Source organism: Elephas maximus, chromosome 24, assembly GCF_024166365.1.
Source record: "Elephas maximus indicus isolate mEleMax1 chromosome 24, mEleMax1 primary haplotype, whole genome shotgun sequence".
Taxonomy (NCBI): domain Eukaryota; kingdom Metazoa; phylum Chordata; class Mammalia; order Proboscidea; family Elephantidae; genus Elephas; species Elephas maximus.
Window position 1 is genome coordinate 5,474,361 of NC_064842.1, and position 15,718 is coordinate 5,490,078.

A 15,718-nucleotide genomic window follows, 5' to 3' on the forward strand; every position below is an offset into this window, starting at 1 on the left:
TAAAACACAATTGTCTATGTAGAAAATTCCGACAAATCTACAAAAGAACTTCCAGAACTAATAAGAAAGTGCACAAAGGTTGCAGGATACAGAAGCAACTCACAAAAAGTGCATTTTTACATATTAACAATGAACATTTGGAAACCAAAACTTAAAATGCAAAACCAATTACAACTGTTCCAAGGAAAATAAAACACTTGTATAAAAACAACAAAACATGTACAGAATCTGTATGTTGAAAATTACAAAATGCCCATGAAAGAAATCAAAGATCTAAATAAATGAAGAGACCAACCATGCTCAGGTATTGGAATACTTGACAGTAAAGATGGCAATTCTCCCATACTCATCTCTAAATGTAATTCCCACCCAAACCCCGATAAGCGATTTTGGAGAAACAGACAAGCTTATTCTAAACTTTACATGGAAAGGCACTGGTTTTGACACAGGTAAAACAGTTTTGAAGAAGAAGAATGTATGAGGAGTTACTCTAGCAGATACTAAGACTCATAGTAATTGAAACACCGTATAGACATGTATGTCAAAACAGAACAGAAAACCTAGAAATAAACCCACACAGATCGGCCCAAATGATTTTGAAAAAACTGTGCCAAAGTATTCAAAGGAGAAAGGATAGCCTTTTCCACAAATGTTGCAAGAGCAATTAGACTTCCACTGGTAAAAAAAAAAAAGAAAGAAAATAAACCTCAATCTAAACCTCATTCCTTACACAAAAATTAGCTCAAAAGGGAACACACACTTCTGGCCTCTGGTCCTACATTAAAGTTATCACTCCAATCCTTACAAAAAAAAAGCTAAAAAACTGAAAATTGACAATTCACGTTAGAGGCCATTATGCTAATACCAAAATCAGCCAAAGAAATTGCTGGGAAGGAAAATCATAGACCATTAATATACATGGTCATTAATTGTTAATACACATGCAAAAATGCTCAATAAGATATCGGCAACTCAAATCCTACAACATATAAAAGGAATTCTTCACCACAACCAATTGAGATTTACTCCAGGTATTCGAGGCTGGTTCAACATGTAAAATTCAATTAATGTAATTCCTCATATCAATAGGCTAAAGAAGAAAAATCCTATGGTGATATCAATATATACAGGGGAAAAAAAAAACCCTTTAACAAAATCAAAAACCCATTCATGGCAAAAACTCTCAGCAAACTAGAAAAAAACTAGGGAGAGGGGAAATTCCTCAACTCGATAAAGAACATCTACAAAAAACCTGCAGCTATAGTCACACTTAATGGTGAAAAATCAGATGCTTTAGCTCTAAAACTGGGAAAAAAACAGGAATGTTCCTTCTTATTACCCCTATTCAACATTATACTAGAAGTCCTAACTAATGCAGTAAGACAAGAAAAGGAAATAGAAGGCATAGAGATTGAGAAAAAATAAAACTTTGTTTTTAGATGTCATGATTGTTTATGTAAAAAAAATCCCGAAGAATCAACAAAAACAAAAAACCTCATGGAACTACTAAGCAGTTACAATAAGGATAAAGGTTAATATATAAAAGCCTATTGCTTTCCTGTATAGCATCAACAAAAAATTGGAATTTGAAATAAAAAATACAATACCATATACATTAGCGAAATATTTACATGCAAATCTAACATATTGGAAAAAATTAATTCAAAATGGACCACAGACCTAAATATTAAATGTAAAATTATACATCTTCCAAAAAATAACATAGGAGAAAAATCTAGGTGACCTCGGTTTTGGCAATGAGTTTTAAAACACGATATCTAAAGTACAACACAAAAAAGAAAACATTGATAAATTGTACTTCATTAAAATTAAAAACTTCTGCTCTGCGAACCATGCTGCTAAGGGAATGTAAAGTCAAGCCACAGACTGGTAGAAAACATTTGCATAACATACATCTGATTAAGGGCTTGCATCCAAGTTATACAAAGAATTCTAGGTACAGAAAATAAGCAATGCAATTAAAAATAGGGAAAATATTTGAACAGACGCTTTGCCAAAAAAGAAATACAAATAGAAAATAGGTAAATGAAAAGATGGTAAACATCATATGCCATTACAGAATTAAAAATTAAAACGACAAAGAGATACCACTAAAAACCTACTGTTGTTGTTGTTAGGTGCCATCAAGTCGGTTATGATTCACAGCGGCTGTGAGTACTATAGAACAAAACACTGCCCAGACCTGTGCCATCTCACAATCGTTGTTACGCTTGAGCCCATTGTTGCAGCCACTGTGTCAGTTCATCTTATTGAGGGTCCTCCTCTTTTCCCCTGACGCTTTACTTTACCAAGCATAATGTCCTTCTCTAGGGACTGATTCCTCCTGATGACATGTCCAAAGTATGTAAGATGTAGTCTGGCCATCCTTCCTTCTAAGAAGCATTCTGGTTGTACTTCCTCCAGGACAGATTTGTTCATTCTTTTAGCAGTCCCTGGTATAGGGACTGGCAACACAATTCAAAGGTGTCAATTCTTCTATGGTTTTCTTTATTCATTGTCCAGCTTTTACATGCATGTGAACGACTGAAAATACCATGGCTTGGGTCAGGCGCACCTTAGTCTTCAAGGTGACATCTTTGCTCTTCAACACTTTAAAGAGGTCTTTTGTAGCAGATTTGCCATGTGTCTTTTGATTTCTTGACTGCTGCTTCCGTGAGTGTTGATTGTAGATACAAGTAAAATGAAATCCTTGACAACTCCAATCTTTTCCCCTTTTATCATGATGTTGCTTATTGGTCCAGTCGTGAGGATTTTTGTTTTACGTTCAGGTGTAATCCATACTGAAGGCTGTGGTCTTTGATCTTCATCAGAAAGTCCTTCAAGTCCTCTTCACTTTCAGCAAGCAAGGTTGTGTCATCTGCATATCACAGGTTGTCAATGAGTCTTCCTCCAATCCTGATGCCCTGTTCTCCATATACTCCAGCTTCTCAAATTATTTGCTCAGCATACAGATCGAATAGGTATGGTGAAAGGATACAACCCTGACACACACCTTTCCTAACTTTAAACCACGCAGTATCCCCTTGTGTTCAAACAACTGCCTCTTCATCTATGTACAGGTTCCTCATGAGCACAATTAAGTCTTCTGGAATTCCCATTCTCCGAAATGTTATTCATAATTTGTTATGATCCACACGGTCAAATGCTTTTCCGTAGTCAATAAAACACAGGTAAACAGCTTTCTCGTCTTCTCTGCTTTCAGCCAGAATCCATCTTACATCAGCAATGATATCCCTGGTTCCAAGTCCTATTCTGAATCCAGCCTGAATTTCTGGCAGATCGATCCCTGTTGTTACACTGCTGCAGTGGCTTTTGAATGATCTTCAGCAAAATTACTACGACCCTACTAAAAAAAAAAAAAATGACCCTACTAGAATGGCTAAAATCTAAAACACTGACAACATCACTTGCTGGTGAGGATGTGGAGTGACAGGAGCCCACCTTCACTGATGACTGAAATTCAAAATGGCAGTCGCTTCGCATGACAGTCTTGCAAGTTTCTTTCAAAGCTAAACACTGGCCTACCATATGATCTAGCAGTTATGTTCCTAGCTATTTACTCAAATGAACTGAAATCATAAATCAACCCAAAAATCTCCACACAAATGTTTATAGAAGTTTTATTTATATTTGTCAAAAAATGGAAGCAACCAAAATGCTCTTTAACAGGTGAATGGATAAACAAACTGTTACGTATGGTGCATATGGAATATTATTCAGTAATAAAAAGAAATGAGCTATCAAGACAAAAAAGGCATGGAAGAATCTTAAATGCATACTACTAAGTGTAAGAAGACGGTCAAAATAGCTACATACTAGATCATTCTAACTGCATGACATTGTGGAAAAGGCAAAACTGTAGCGACCGTAAAAAGATCAGTGAATTCCTGGGTATCAGGGGAGGGGGACGAGAGAGGAATATGATACTGCGCAGACAATGAGATTAAGCATTCTTCAAAAACCGTAGAACACAAAGAGTGAACCCTACTATAAATTATGGGCTTTAGTTAATAACAATGCCTCAGTATTGGTTAATCAATTATGAGGAATGTAGCACAGGAAAGTGAGATGTGCTTACAAGGAGAATTAGCACACCGGGGAAAGGGGATATACGGGGCTCTGACTTTCTGCTCTAAAAAATAAAGTGTACTTTAAGAATGGAATACAGATTTAAATATAAAACATGAAACTATAAAACTTCTAGAAAAAAATAGGAGAAATCAGGATTTAGGACTGGCAATGTGTGTGTAGGCTTGAAGAGTGTCCAAAAAGATAAAATGACCAGAATTCAAGACAGTAAACCATCAACCCCAGTTCAGATGAGTCAGGGGCGACTGCATAAAGACAGTGGGTTGTGAATTAACTCTTGAAAGTCTGATACATTTGATAGGTGGAGAAGAGGAGGCAGGAAGGAATTCTATGCAGGAGGAATAGGTGAGCAATGCCTGGGAGATGAAAACAGCCAAGGGGGTCATGAAGGGCAGGTGTCTGAGTGTTTTGGAAAGAAATGTATCATGCGTTAGTTGAAAGCAGTCAGATAAAAAAGGCTGAAAAAAGTAGCTTAGAGGTTTACAAATGGCTACACAATTAGTTATTTTTTCCCACAGACAATCCATGTTTTTTCACCTACTCTTAGTCCAGTTTATCTAGTAACTGTTACCAAACATTAGTGTATACCCGATATAAATGTATACACCAAAAAAAAAGTTTTATTTCACTAATGCGTGTGAAATGATCATACGACATTATTCACCCACATCCCACATTTCAATGTTTAACTTTCACATTCTGGATGTCATCAATCTACTGGTGGTTCAGGAGCAGAATTTTCACATTCCACGTGGAAGACCCGGGTTCGATTCCCAGCCAATGCTTCTCATAAGCAGCCGCTTGTCTTCCAATACAGGCTTGTGTGTTAAACAAACTTAAATGAAGCTCCTACATGAAGACAGCCTAGGAAGAAAATCTGGTGATCTACTTCCAAAAGCCACCCAACCAAAAACCTATGGATCACTATGGTCCAATCCACAACCGATTAGGGGGTGGCTCAGGACAAGTCAGCTTTTAGTCCCATGTGCATGGGGCCACCATGAGTGAGGGCTGACGAGGTGGCAGCTAATACCTTTCTTATGGAAATGCCTCCAATCAAAACTAAGGCAAGCCTTGACTAAATTAACATTTACACTTGGAAATTGATATCTGAACAAGAATTTAGAAATTATCTTTGCTAGAAAATGGCTGATTACCAACCAATAGCTAAAAAGTACAATATATACAAATATCACAGTACACATTTATCAACTATGCTGCTAAACTAGAGAACTGCTGTAAAAGGAAGAGTATTTTCCAGTGCCCACTTACTCCTTTCAACAATCTCTAGGCCTAAAAAATGCCACTATGGTAATTCTGTCAGATTTGTAACGGTTACAGTTTGACAGCAGTGCTTTTTAAAACATATATTATCTAATGAAATTGCCATTTATATTATATTATTTTCACCTAAAAGCCAAGTATAACAAGACTTAGTTTTTTGTTTTTTGTTTTTTTTGTGGTTAGCCATTTTTGTGCCCAAAGGGCTAACTGATGACTTCAGTTATATACGAACAATTTCCACTGAAGTCGGAAAGAACAGCGTCTATATAGCCCAGGGCAGAATTTGGCCTATGGTATGTATCCCTCGGTAATTGAATGGAGAATATGGCTTTATTTAAACATGAACTTGGATAGTTTTATTTTCCCACACTGCTTCCCTGGGTATCTCTCTCTCTAAATGCAACACTTAAAAGTATTCCAAGCAGTTATAGTGTCCTGAATGCATAATGAGGGTGTATGTTCAAGACACCACGTTAGATGTCTACAAGTCAAAGGAAGAATTTTTTTTTTTTTAGAAAAAAAAAAACCCAAGAATGAAAAGATTTTAAGAGGTTAGCTAGTCTTCCCATTATCTAACTACAAGTGGCGAAAAATTATTAAACTTTTAAAAATTGTATATATAATATGTGCATATATGCAATAACCCCTTATTTCAGATATAGCAATTTCATTCTGCTTTCTAGAGATTACATGAAATAACCCCTGAAAATTTTAACTGAATATTCTAAAAGTACAAAAAAAAAATTGGATCTTTTTTGTTTATACTTAGTGTTCAATCATTCTCAACCTGCAGAGGGACAGAAAGAGAGGAAGGGAGGGAGAGAGAGAGGGAGAAAATGGGATTGAAAGAAGGAAAGAGTGAGTAAATCAGTCAATCATGGGCCCTGCCCCAGCCCAAAAGAGCCACAATGGGTTCTGGTCATATTTCTTAAATTTTCTCAGTGGCTCTAATGATTTCTGTAGTTGAAAATCATTGTCCTGAGCTGAAGTTCAGTTCATGTGTGCTGAGTATCAAAAATCAGATTTTCCTCCAGCTTTCTATGGGGGTAAACGAAATCACTATTCATGCAGTTATGCGAGCTGGAAAGCTGTGGTTCACTGACATCTTTCTTTCCCTTAACCTCCACATTCCTTCTGTCAACTAAGCCTTTGGTTTGAATTCCTAAGCAGTGCCAAAGCTGACCACTTCTTTTCAAATCTGCTCTTGCCATCACAGTCCAAGTTACACTTACTTCCCGCTTGGACCACCAGTTACACTTACTTCCCGCTTGGACCACCAGTGCCAGCTGAGTCAATTCCGGCTCACGGTGACTCACAGGTCAGAGCAGAACTGTGATCCACGAGGTTTCAGTTGGCTGGTTTTCAGAAGTAAATCACTAGAACTTTTTCTGAGGCACCTCTCGGTAGGCTTTAACCACCCACCTTTCAGTAGGCAGACAAGCATGTTAACTGTTTGTACAACCCAGAGACTACTTGGACCACATGAATACCCTAAAGCCCCCTTATATCCATTCTTGTCCTCATATAAACTGGTCTCCTTCACTACAACCAAAGTGATCTTTATGAAAAGATAATCTAATCTGCCCATGTCACGCATTTTCTCTCCTTTCCCTGCTCCCTACTTAAAACACTTTGATAGAGTTCCATTAAAAAATTCTTAACGTGGACAATCATGTTCTTTAGACACAGCCTCTCACCATAGTTCTGGTATCATTTCACACTGCACTCCTCCTTGCTTGCCGCACTCCAGCGACACTTACCACACTATCTGCAATACATTGTTTTCATTGAAAGCCACTGGCAGGTGGTGTTTGCTGTGCATGCCTGGATGTTCTTCCCTGCTCTCTTTGCCTACTGACTCCTACTTACTCTTCAGAACACATATCTAATATAATTCCTTCAAGAAAGCCTTCCTTGACCACAGTGACTTGATCAAATGGTTGTTTATCTCATGCACTTATCACAATTATAATTTGGATTTTACTAGGGTGATTATTTGATAGTCTTTTCCTCCCAGCAGACTGTAAGTGCCATCACGGCAGGAACTCACAGATTATAAACTGCCGTATCAGCCATTATTTTCTTTACACAGTCACATTTATGGTATAAACTAAATGTCAGGTTTACACGTGTTTCCAATTTTTAAAGGGGATGGTAACATTTGGAGAAGTTATGCAATCTTCCCAGAGTTGCACAAGTACTGAGTAAAAGGGCAAAAGTTAAAGCCTTAACTTCTGACTAAATATTGTTCTTAAAGTCACATTTAACAATGCACAGAGAACAACTATTGGTCTCTACTCAACTGGAGCAAAAGAGAATGAAGGAAACCAAAGACTCAAAGAACAAACTAGTCCACACAACTAATAGACCACAAAAATAACAGCTTTTTCAAGCCTGAGACCATAAGAACTAGATAGCGCCCAACTACCACTACCAACCATTCTGAACAGGGATACAACAGAAGGCCTTGGATAAAATAGAAGAAAAATGTAGAACAAAACTCAAATTCCTTCCTGAGGTTCACCCTTCAGCCAAAGACTAGACCAGCCTATAAAACAATAATACTCGTAGTTCAACCAGATATACAAAACTAAACGGGCACCAGCCCAGGGGTAAGGACAAGAAGGCAGAAGGGAACAGAAAAGCTGGAAGAATGGAAATGAGGAACCCAAGGTCAACAAAGGGAAAGTGTTGACACATCGCAGGGTTGGCAATCAATGTCACAAAACAATATGTGTATTAACTGTTCAGTGAAAAACTAATTTGCTCTGTAAACCTTCACTTAAAGCACAATAAAAAGTCAAAGAAAAAAATGATAAAAAACTGAAAATAGGATTACCATATGACCTAGCAATTTCACTCCTAGGTATATACCCAAAAGACTTGGAAGCAGAGAGAGACTCAGAGACTTTCACATCAATGATCATTGCAGTACTATTCACAACAGCCAAAAGGTGGAAACAACCTAAATGCCCATCAGCAGATGAATGGATAAACAAAATGTGGTGCATACATACAGTGGAATAGTACTCGGCCAGTAGGAGAAATGAAGTCTTGACACTTGCTACAATATGGACGGAGCTTGAGGATACTATGCTGAGTGAAATAAGTCAAACACAAAAGGACAGATATTGTATGACCTCACTTACATAAAAAGACATGAAAAGGCAAATATATACAGACCAAAGTTTATTAGTGGTTATCAGGGGTGGGACGAAGGGGTAAAGGGGGTTAACAATGATGGAGAAATCACATTGATTAAGGGTACAGTTGCAGAGCTGATCAACATAACTGCTGTCGATAAGTTGTACACCTGTAAAAAGTTGAACTGGCAAAAGCTGTGTGATAGATATATTTACAACAATGACAATAAAAAAAAAAAAAAGTAACTGCTGAGGCTGTTTATGTACAAGCAAACATCTCATGGGATTTGATCCCTTGGTTTTTTGAAGGTTTAGGGTCATGGTTTCATGGGACATTGCAGTTATTGGCCTAATAACGTGCTTAGTGCTTTTTTCTGTTCTGTCTCCTAGTTCACTGCATAGTGTTAGAGGTCTTAAAAGCTTGCAGTTGGCCATCCAAGGCACAATTGGTCTCCCTCCGCCTGGAGCAACAGAGGAAGAAAGAGAGTCAAGAATAGAAGGATAAGGAATGTGCGGTTAATTGCCTCCATGAATAACTGCCTCCTTTGCCATGAGGCTGGAGAACCGGATGGTGCACAGCTGTTATTGAATATTTTGATTTAGGATTCTATAGAAGAACCCTGATCAAAAGGGAAAAATTCAGGATGGATTTCAAATTCTCATGGACTGTAGACTTTCTGGAGCCACGGGGGCTAGATGAGTCCCTGAAACTATTGCTCTGAGATAATCTTTAAAATTTAAACCAAAAATATCCCGATGCCTTCTTAAAATCAAACAATAAACAATAGTTTAGTTTAAATAGTAAAAAATGCCAGCTGTGAGCATTATTCTCTTTTAAGAACTACTATATGGGATCAATGAGACAAAAGCAACCTGAATGATTAGATAGGAACCTCAGAGGGCAGTGAGTTTATGTTAACAGGGAAGGAACAACTCAGAAAAGGACGGTAAGAATGTTTGTACAACTCAGAGAATGTTATCAATGCCACCGAATTGCACATGTAGAAACAGTTAAGTCAATGTATGTTTTGCTGTGTATATTCTCAACAATGACAAAATCTAAAAATTAAAAAAAAAAAAATCAAATTCTTAAAAAAAAGGTCAGACTTACTGGACCAATAGAGATTAGAGGAACCTCCAAGATTATCACCCTAAGATATCCTTTGGAATTTGAACTGAAGCCTCTCCCAGAGGTCATCTTTCAGCCAAATAATAGATTGCCTTATAAAATAAACGATATTGCCTGTGAGTACTGTGCACCCTTCAACAACTATATCTCAATTATATGAGACTACATGGTCAACATTTACCCTAAAGCAAAGGTGAGAAGGCAAGAGGGGCAGGGAAACTAGATTAATGGGAACAGAGCAAGCAGAATGGAAAGAATGAGAATGCTGACACATTACGAAAAATGTAACCAACGTCACACAACAATTTGTATAAAAATTGTTAAATGGGAACCTAATTTGCTGGGTACCTTGCTTGCGGAAAGTGAAGAGCACTTGAAGCACTTCCTGATGAAGGTCAAAGATTACAGCCTTCAGTATGGATTACACTTCAACATAAAAAAACAAAAGTCCTCACAACTGCAACAAAAGTAACATCATGATAAACGGCGAAAAGATAGGAGTTGTCGAGAATTTCATCTTACTTGAATCCACCCTCAATGCCCATGGAAGTAGCAGTCAAGAAATCAAATGATTTACTGCATTGGGCAAATCTGCTACAAAAGACCTCTTTAAAGTGCCAAACAGCAAAAATGTCACTTTGAGGACTAAGGTGCACCTGACCCAAGCCATAGTATTTTCCTGTCGATTTTTTTTTTTTTTAATTTTTATTGTGCTCTATAGGGTTGCTATGAGTCGGAATTGACTCGACGGCAGTGGGTTTTGGTTTTGAGTGAAAGTTTACAGTTCGAGTTAGTCTCTCACACAAAAATTTATACACACCTTGCTTTTTTTTGCTATATACTCCTAAGTAGAGACAGCACACTCCTTCCTTCCACTCACTGTTTTCATGTTCATTCCGCCAGCTTCTGACCCCCTCCACCCTCCCACCTCCCCTCCAGACATGAGATGCCAACATAGTCTCATATGTCTACTTGATCCAAGAAGCTCAGTCTTCACCAGTATCATTTTCTATCCCATTGTCCAGTCCAATCCATGTCTGAAGAGTTGGCATTGGGAATGGTTCCTGTCTTGGGTTAATAGAAGGTTTGGGGACCATGACCACCGGGGTCCTTCTAGTTTCAGTCAGAACATTAAGTCTGGTCTTTTTACGAGAATTTGGGGTCTGCATCTTTTTTTTATCCCACTGCTTTCCTGTTCCCTCAGGGGTTCTCTGTTGTGTTCCCTGTCAAGGCAGTCATCGGTTGTAGCCAGGCACCATCTAGTTCTTCTGGTCTCAGGGTGATGTAGTCTCTGGTTACGTGGCCCTTTCTGACTCTTGGGCTGGTAATCACCTTGTGTCTTTGGTGTTCTTCATTCTCCTTTGCTCCAGGTGGTCTGAGGCCAATTGATGCATCTTAGATGGCCGCTTGCTAGCGTTTAAGGCCCCAGATGCCACTCTCCAAAGTGGGATGCAGAATGTTTTCTTAATAGATTTTATTATGCCAATTGACTTAGGTATCTCCTGAAACCACAGTCCCCAAACCCCAACCCCTGCTACGGTGGGCTTCGAAGCATTCAGTTTATTCAGGAAACTTCTTTGCTTTTGGTTTAGTTGCCCTAGTATTTTCAATCAGCTCATATGCCTGCAAAAGCTGGACAACAAATAAGCAAGACCAGAGAGGAAGTGATGCCTTTGAGGCACGGTATCAGTGAAGAATATTTAATGTATCATAGACTGCCAGAAGAATGAACAAATCTATCTGGGAAGAAGTACAGCCAGAATGCTCCTTAGAAACAAAGATGGTGAGACTTCCTATCACATACTTTGAACATGTTATGAGGAGGGACCAGTCCCTGGAGAAGAACATCATGCTCAGTAAAGTAGAAGGTCAGCAAAAAAGAGGAAGACCCTCAACGAGATGGACTGACACAGTGACTGCAACAATGGGCTCAAGTATAACGATTGTGAAGATGGCTCAGGACCAGGCAGAGTTTCGTTCTGTTGTACATAGATAGGGTTGCTCACAGCACCTAACAACAAATTTGTTGTGTAAACTTTTACCTAAAACACAATAAAATATTATTTAACAAACGTACAAAGAATAATTTTTACTTGCATAGTTTTATCTGTCTCTAAAAAATTTTTTTTAGTTTTTATAATCAAGTAGAATCTCTTCTTGTCCACATTTTATAACAAAGCTTGGCTTTATATGGCTTGGATCAGGTGATCAGGAGAGCTTAAAAAGAATATTCTTTAAGTCACTGTAGTCTTATATGGGGCAAAACTTCATTTAAAAAATATATTTTATTCTCCATTTAAACCACTTGTGCCAATACAAAATATAGTTGCAAAGTATATTGATTTTAATTATTTGTACAAATCCTGTAAATACATGAAGGATTATAATTATTTTCCACTACGTCATTTCAGTTCTTGTTGCTTCTTTTTTTTTTTTTTTGGTCCAGAAAACTCTGCAAACTAATCACTCCTTAGATCTTCACACTAAACTAGGTTCATGGTATTGTATTATTTGTAGTTTAAGGTCAAAGTTGAGATTCTGTGTATTTAGACAGGCAGTTTAACCTTCCTAAGCCTCATTTTTCTCATCTATCAGTAACAATATAAGCCAATGTCATACAAATATCTGAACAGTAAGCATATACAATGTTTAATACATAATCAGTGTGCAGTCCTGGCAGCTATTATCATCGTTTTTAACTGATTGTCCTGAAAAGCTTCAATTAAATTCTCTTGCCCTTTAGTTAGTTTTGAACAACCCAGAACTACCCTGCTAACTCAGCAGAGACTCAGTTGGCTACAGGGCTTCTAACCAGTTTGTTCCAGTTTAAACCCCTGCTGAGAATTTGCATTTCTTCTCTTTTTATTGTAGTTTAGGTGCAAGTTTACAGAGCCAGTTAGTTTCCCATTCAACAATTTATACAGCTTATTTTGTGACATTGGTTGCGAATACTTGAATGTGTCAGCACTCTCCCCTCTTCCTCCCTGGGTTCCCTGTGTCCCTTTGCCCAGCTTTCCTGCCCCTATTGTCCTTCTAAATGTTGCTTTTGGACGAATGCTGTCCTTTAGGTCTCGTATAGTTGATTGTTCTGAGGTGTACATTCCTTACTGGTGTTACTGTTCATTTTATAGACCTGGCCACTGTATGGCTATAATGGGATCTCTGGGAGTGATTTCTGCTCCAAGTTTGAAGAGTGTTGAAGGGCCATAGTCTCAGGGGCTCCACCAGTCTCTATCAGGCCAGTAAATCTGGTCTTATTTATGAGTTTGACTTTTGTTCTACATTTCTTTCCCACTCTGCCCATGACCTACTATTGTGGTCCCAGTCACACTGGTCGGTAGTGGTAAGTGGGCATCATCTAGTTCTTCTGGTCTCAGGAGAGTGGAGGCCGTGGTTCATGTGGTCCATTAGCCCTTTGGACTAATTGTTTCCTTGAGTCTTTGGTTTTCCTCACTCTTCTTTACTGAAGACAGGAGGAGACCAGTTGTTTTATCTTAGACGGCCACTCGCAAGCTTTTAAGACCTCAATTGCTACTCACCAAGGTAGGGTGTAGAACATTGTCTATATGGATTATGATATGCCATTTGACCTAGATGTCCCCAAAGACTATGGTCCCTGGCCCTCAATACCAGTCTCTCAGTCCCAGGAGGTATATGATGATGGCTAAGAAGTTCTCATGACTGCATCCCCTGTGCACACTATTGCATGCATGGGTATATTTGCAGCATGTACACATATATATATGCATGTGGGTATACTGCCATATGCGCTCCCACCCCTGCTCGGTGTACATATATACCTATGTATCCACTCGTACGTTATTGTATGTTATTACTGTTGTTGCAAGATTATATATGTATTAGTATTTACTGTCCTTGCCTTTTACTCATGCATACCACCTGGGGAATCTTGCTAAAACGTAGATTCTGATTCTGTGTATCTGAGATGAAAATGCAAATTCTCAGCAGGGGTTCGAATCAAAACAAACCAGTTGGAAGCCTCGGTTAGCTGTACACAAACAGAAGCCTTTGCACAAATAAACAATGTTTAACACACTCACCACACACAAATAATTACAATCGCAAACTGCAACAGCATAGTCAAGCAATGAAGATGATTAAAAGAACAACATGGATTGAGATTCTCTTGGAATGGGAGTTGGAGGTGGTCTTTCCATAGGAATTCCAGGACATGGAACATACTAAACTGAGCTGGGAAGCTTCCTTAAGACTGCATAGACGTATTATGTTCCCTCAATCAACAGGGACATGGAAATACCTTTACAAAGTGTGTACATGGGCATACATTCCAGAGATTAATTGAGAAACTCGGTTTATCCATTCTAACAAATGGTTGTCAAATTGCATTTTCTTTTTCTCCAGAACTATCAATAGTTTTCCTTTCTCAGATTGAATATATAAATCCAAAGACCATATTTCATGAACTAACTATGGTTATGAAGCTCCTTCATCTATCGATTTCGAACCTTTATTTACCCATGTATTTCTTCTTTCATTGTATCAGATTTGAACAACCACTCTTTTTCACCCTATGTGTAGCCAGAACCATCTGTGGCTCTTGTATTGTCAATGTATCAAGGAGCCCTGGAAATAGTATTAAAAAATGTTATCAACCCCTACTGCTAAATCATTTCTTTGTTCCACAGTTGCAATATTTTATCAGCTTCAAATTGTAGTAATTGTTTTACTGCATTTCAGAATAATTTCTAGGAGGGTGATTGTACTGATAATTCTTTGGCGATCTTTTCCTATTAAAGGTGCAGAACTGCTTCAGGGAAAAACTATTTTAACAGGGAGTTGCGAGGTTTTATTATTAAATTATATGCAACTAAATGGTAACAGGGAGGTCTAGTGGCTCAGTGTTTAAAGGCTCAGCTACTAACCAAAAGGTCAGCTGTTCGAACCCACCAGCTGCTCCACAGCACTAAAGATGTGGCAGTCTACTTCCATAAAGATTACAGCCTTGGGAACCCTATGCAGCAGTTCTCCTCTGTCCTATAGGGTCTCTAGGAGTCGCAATCAACTCCACAGCAGTGGGATTGGTCTTGGTTTAAATGCTAACATACTTCTAGCTTGTTTTACCTACCAATCTGTAAAAAAATGCTAAAGTAAAATCCTTTTATGTACTTAAAAAAAAAAAACTTTTTTTGCAAAGAAAACAGAAGATCTCTTGCAGGAACTACAGAGTGTGCTGATTCAATATGAAAACTAAGCTTGAAAAATCAGTTAATGTTATCAGTGTTCCCTATTTGATAATAAAAAGTCTGAATTGATTTTTTCCAGTTTTAGTACAAAAAAAGACATAACGAATTTCAGCTTGATATAATTTGAAATAGCCAATATATTAAATCCCAAACTGAAATTTAAATTGGCAATTGTGTCAGATCCAAGTCCCCAAATGAATATTAATTTAAGAACTAATCATCTTCCAACAGGTTGAAGCTTCAAAAAGCTAGTTATGGAATAAAAGCTATTAGATCCATTACCATAACAATATTGGGTATTCTTTGTTTAGGAGACTAGAGCACTAACGTTCAGTATTTCTGGCTATTCTTGGCATCGTTTTGCCCAGGGATTTATTTATTTAAAAAGAATTTTTTTCTGCATATTAAATATTAGAATCCCTATTTTACAGATGGGAAACTTGATACTGAGTGACCTATCTGTGTTAAAGTATAAGGTCAAATCTGTTCATTAATGTTGTATCACCAGGCTATACTAAGTTAAACTCTGATTTTTGAGCAGGTTCATTGCATAGAAGTGAATACATATTTTAGTTTTATACATACATTAAAAAACAAAGAAAGAAACAAAAAAACCCACATTCACTGCTGTCAAGTCAGTGCCAGCTGATAACGACCTATAGGGCAGAGAGCTGCCCCATAGGGTTTCCAAGGCTATAATCTTTACAGAAGCAGGCTGCCACATCTTTCTTCCCCGGAGCCACCGGTGGGTTCGAACCACCAACCTTTCAGTTAGCAGCTGAATGCTTAACCACTGCACCACCAGGGATTCTGTACACAGACCTTAA

The 15,718-nt window shown here is 38.0% G+C and overlaps 1 protein-coding gene across 3 annotated transcripts in view; it reads right to left on the reverse strand.

Moving 5' to 3' along the window:
* Positions 1-15,718, reverse strand: part of USH2A (usherin) — a 906,431-nt gene that overhangs the window by 881,553 nt on the left and 9,160 nt on the right. The window contains exon 1 of one of the 3 annotated variants that reach the window (XM_049868233.1): positions 6,656-7,577. The exons of the other annotated variants lie outside the window; for them this stretch is intronic. The gene's annotated coding sequence lies outside the window, so the exon portion shown is untranslated. Of the gene's footprint in view, positions 1-6,655; positions 7,578-15,718 lie in introns of those variants that run through there. 3 annotated transcript variants of the gene reach the window in all.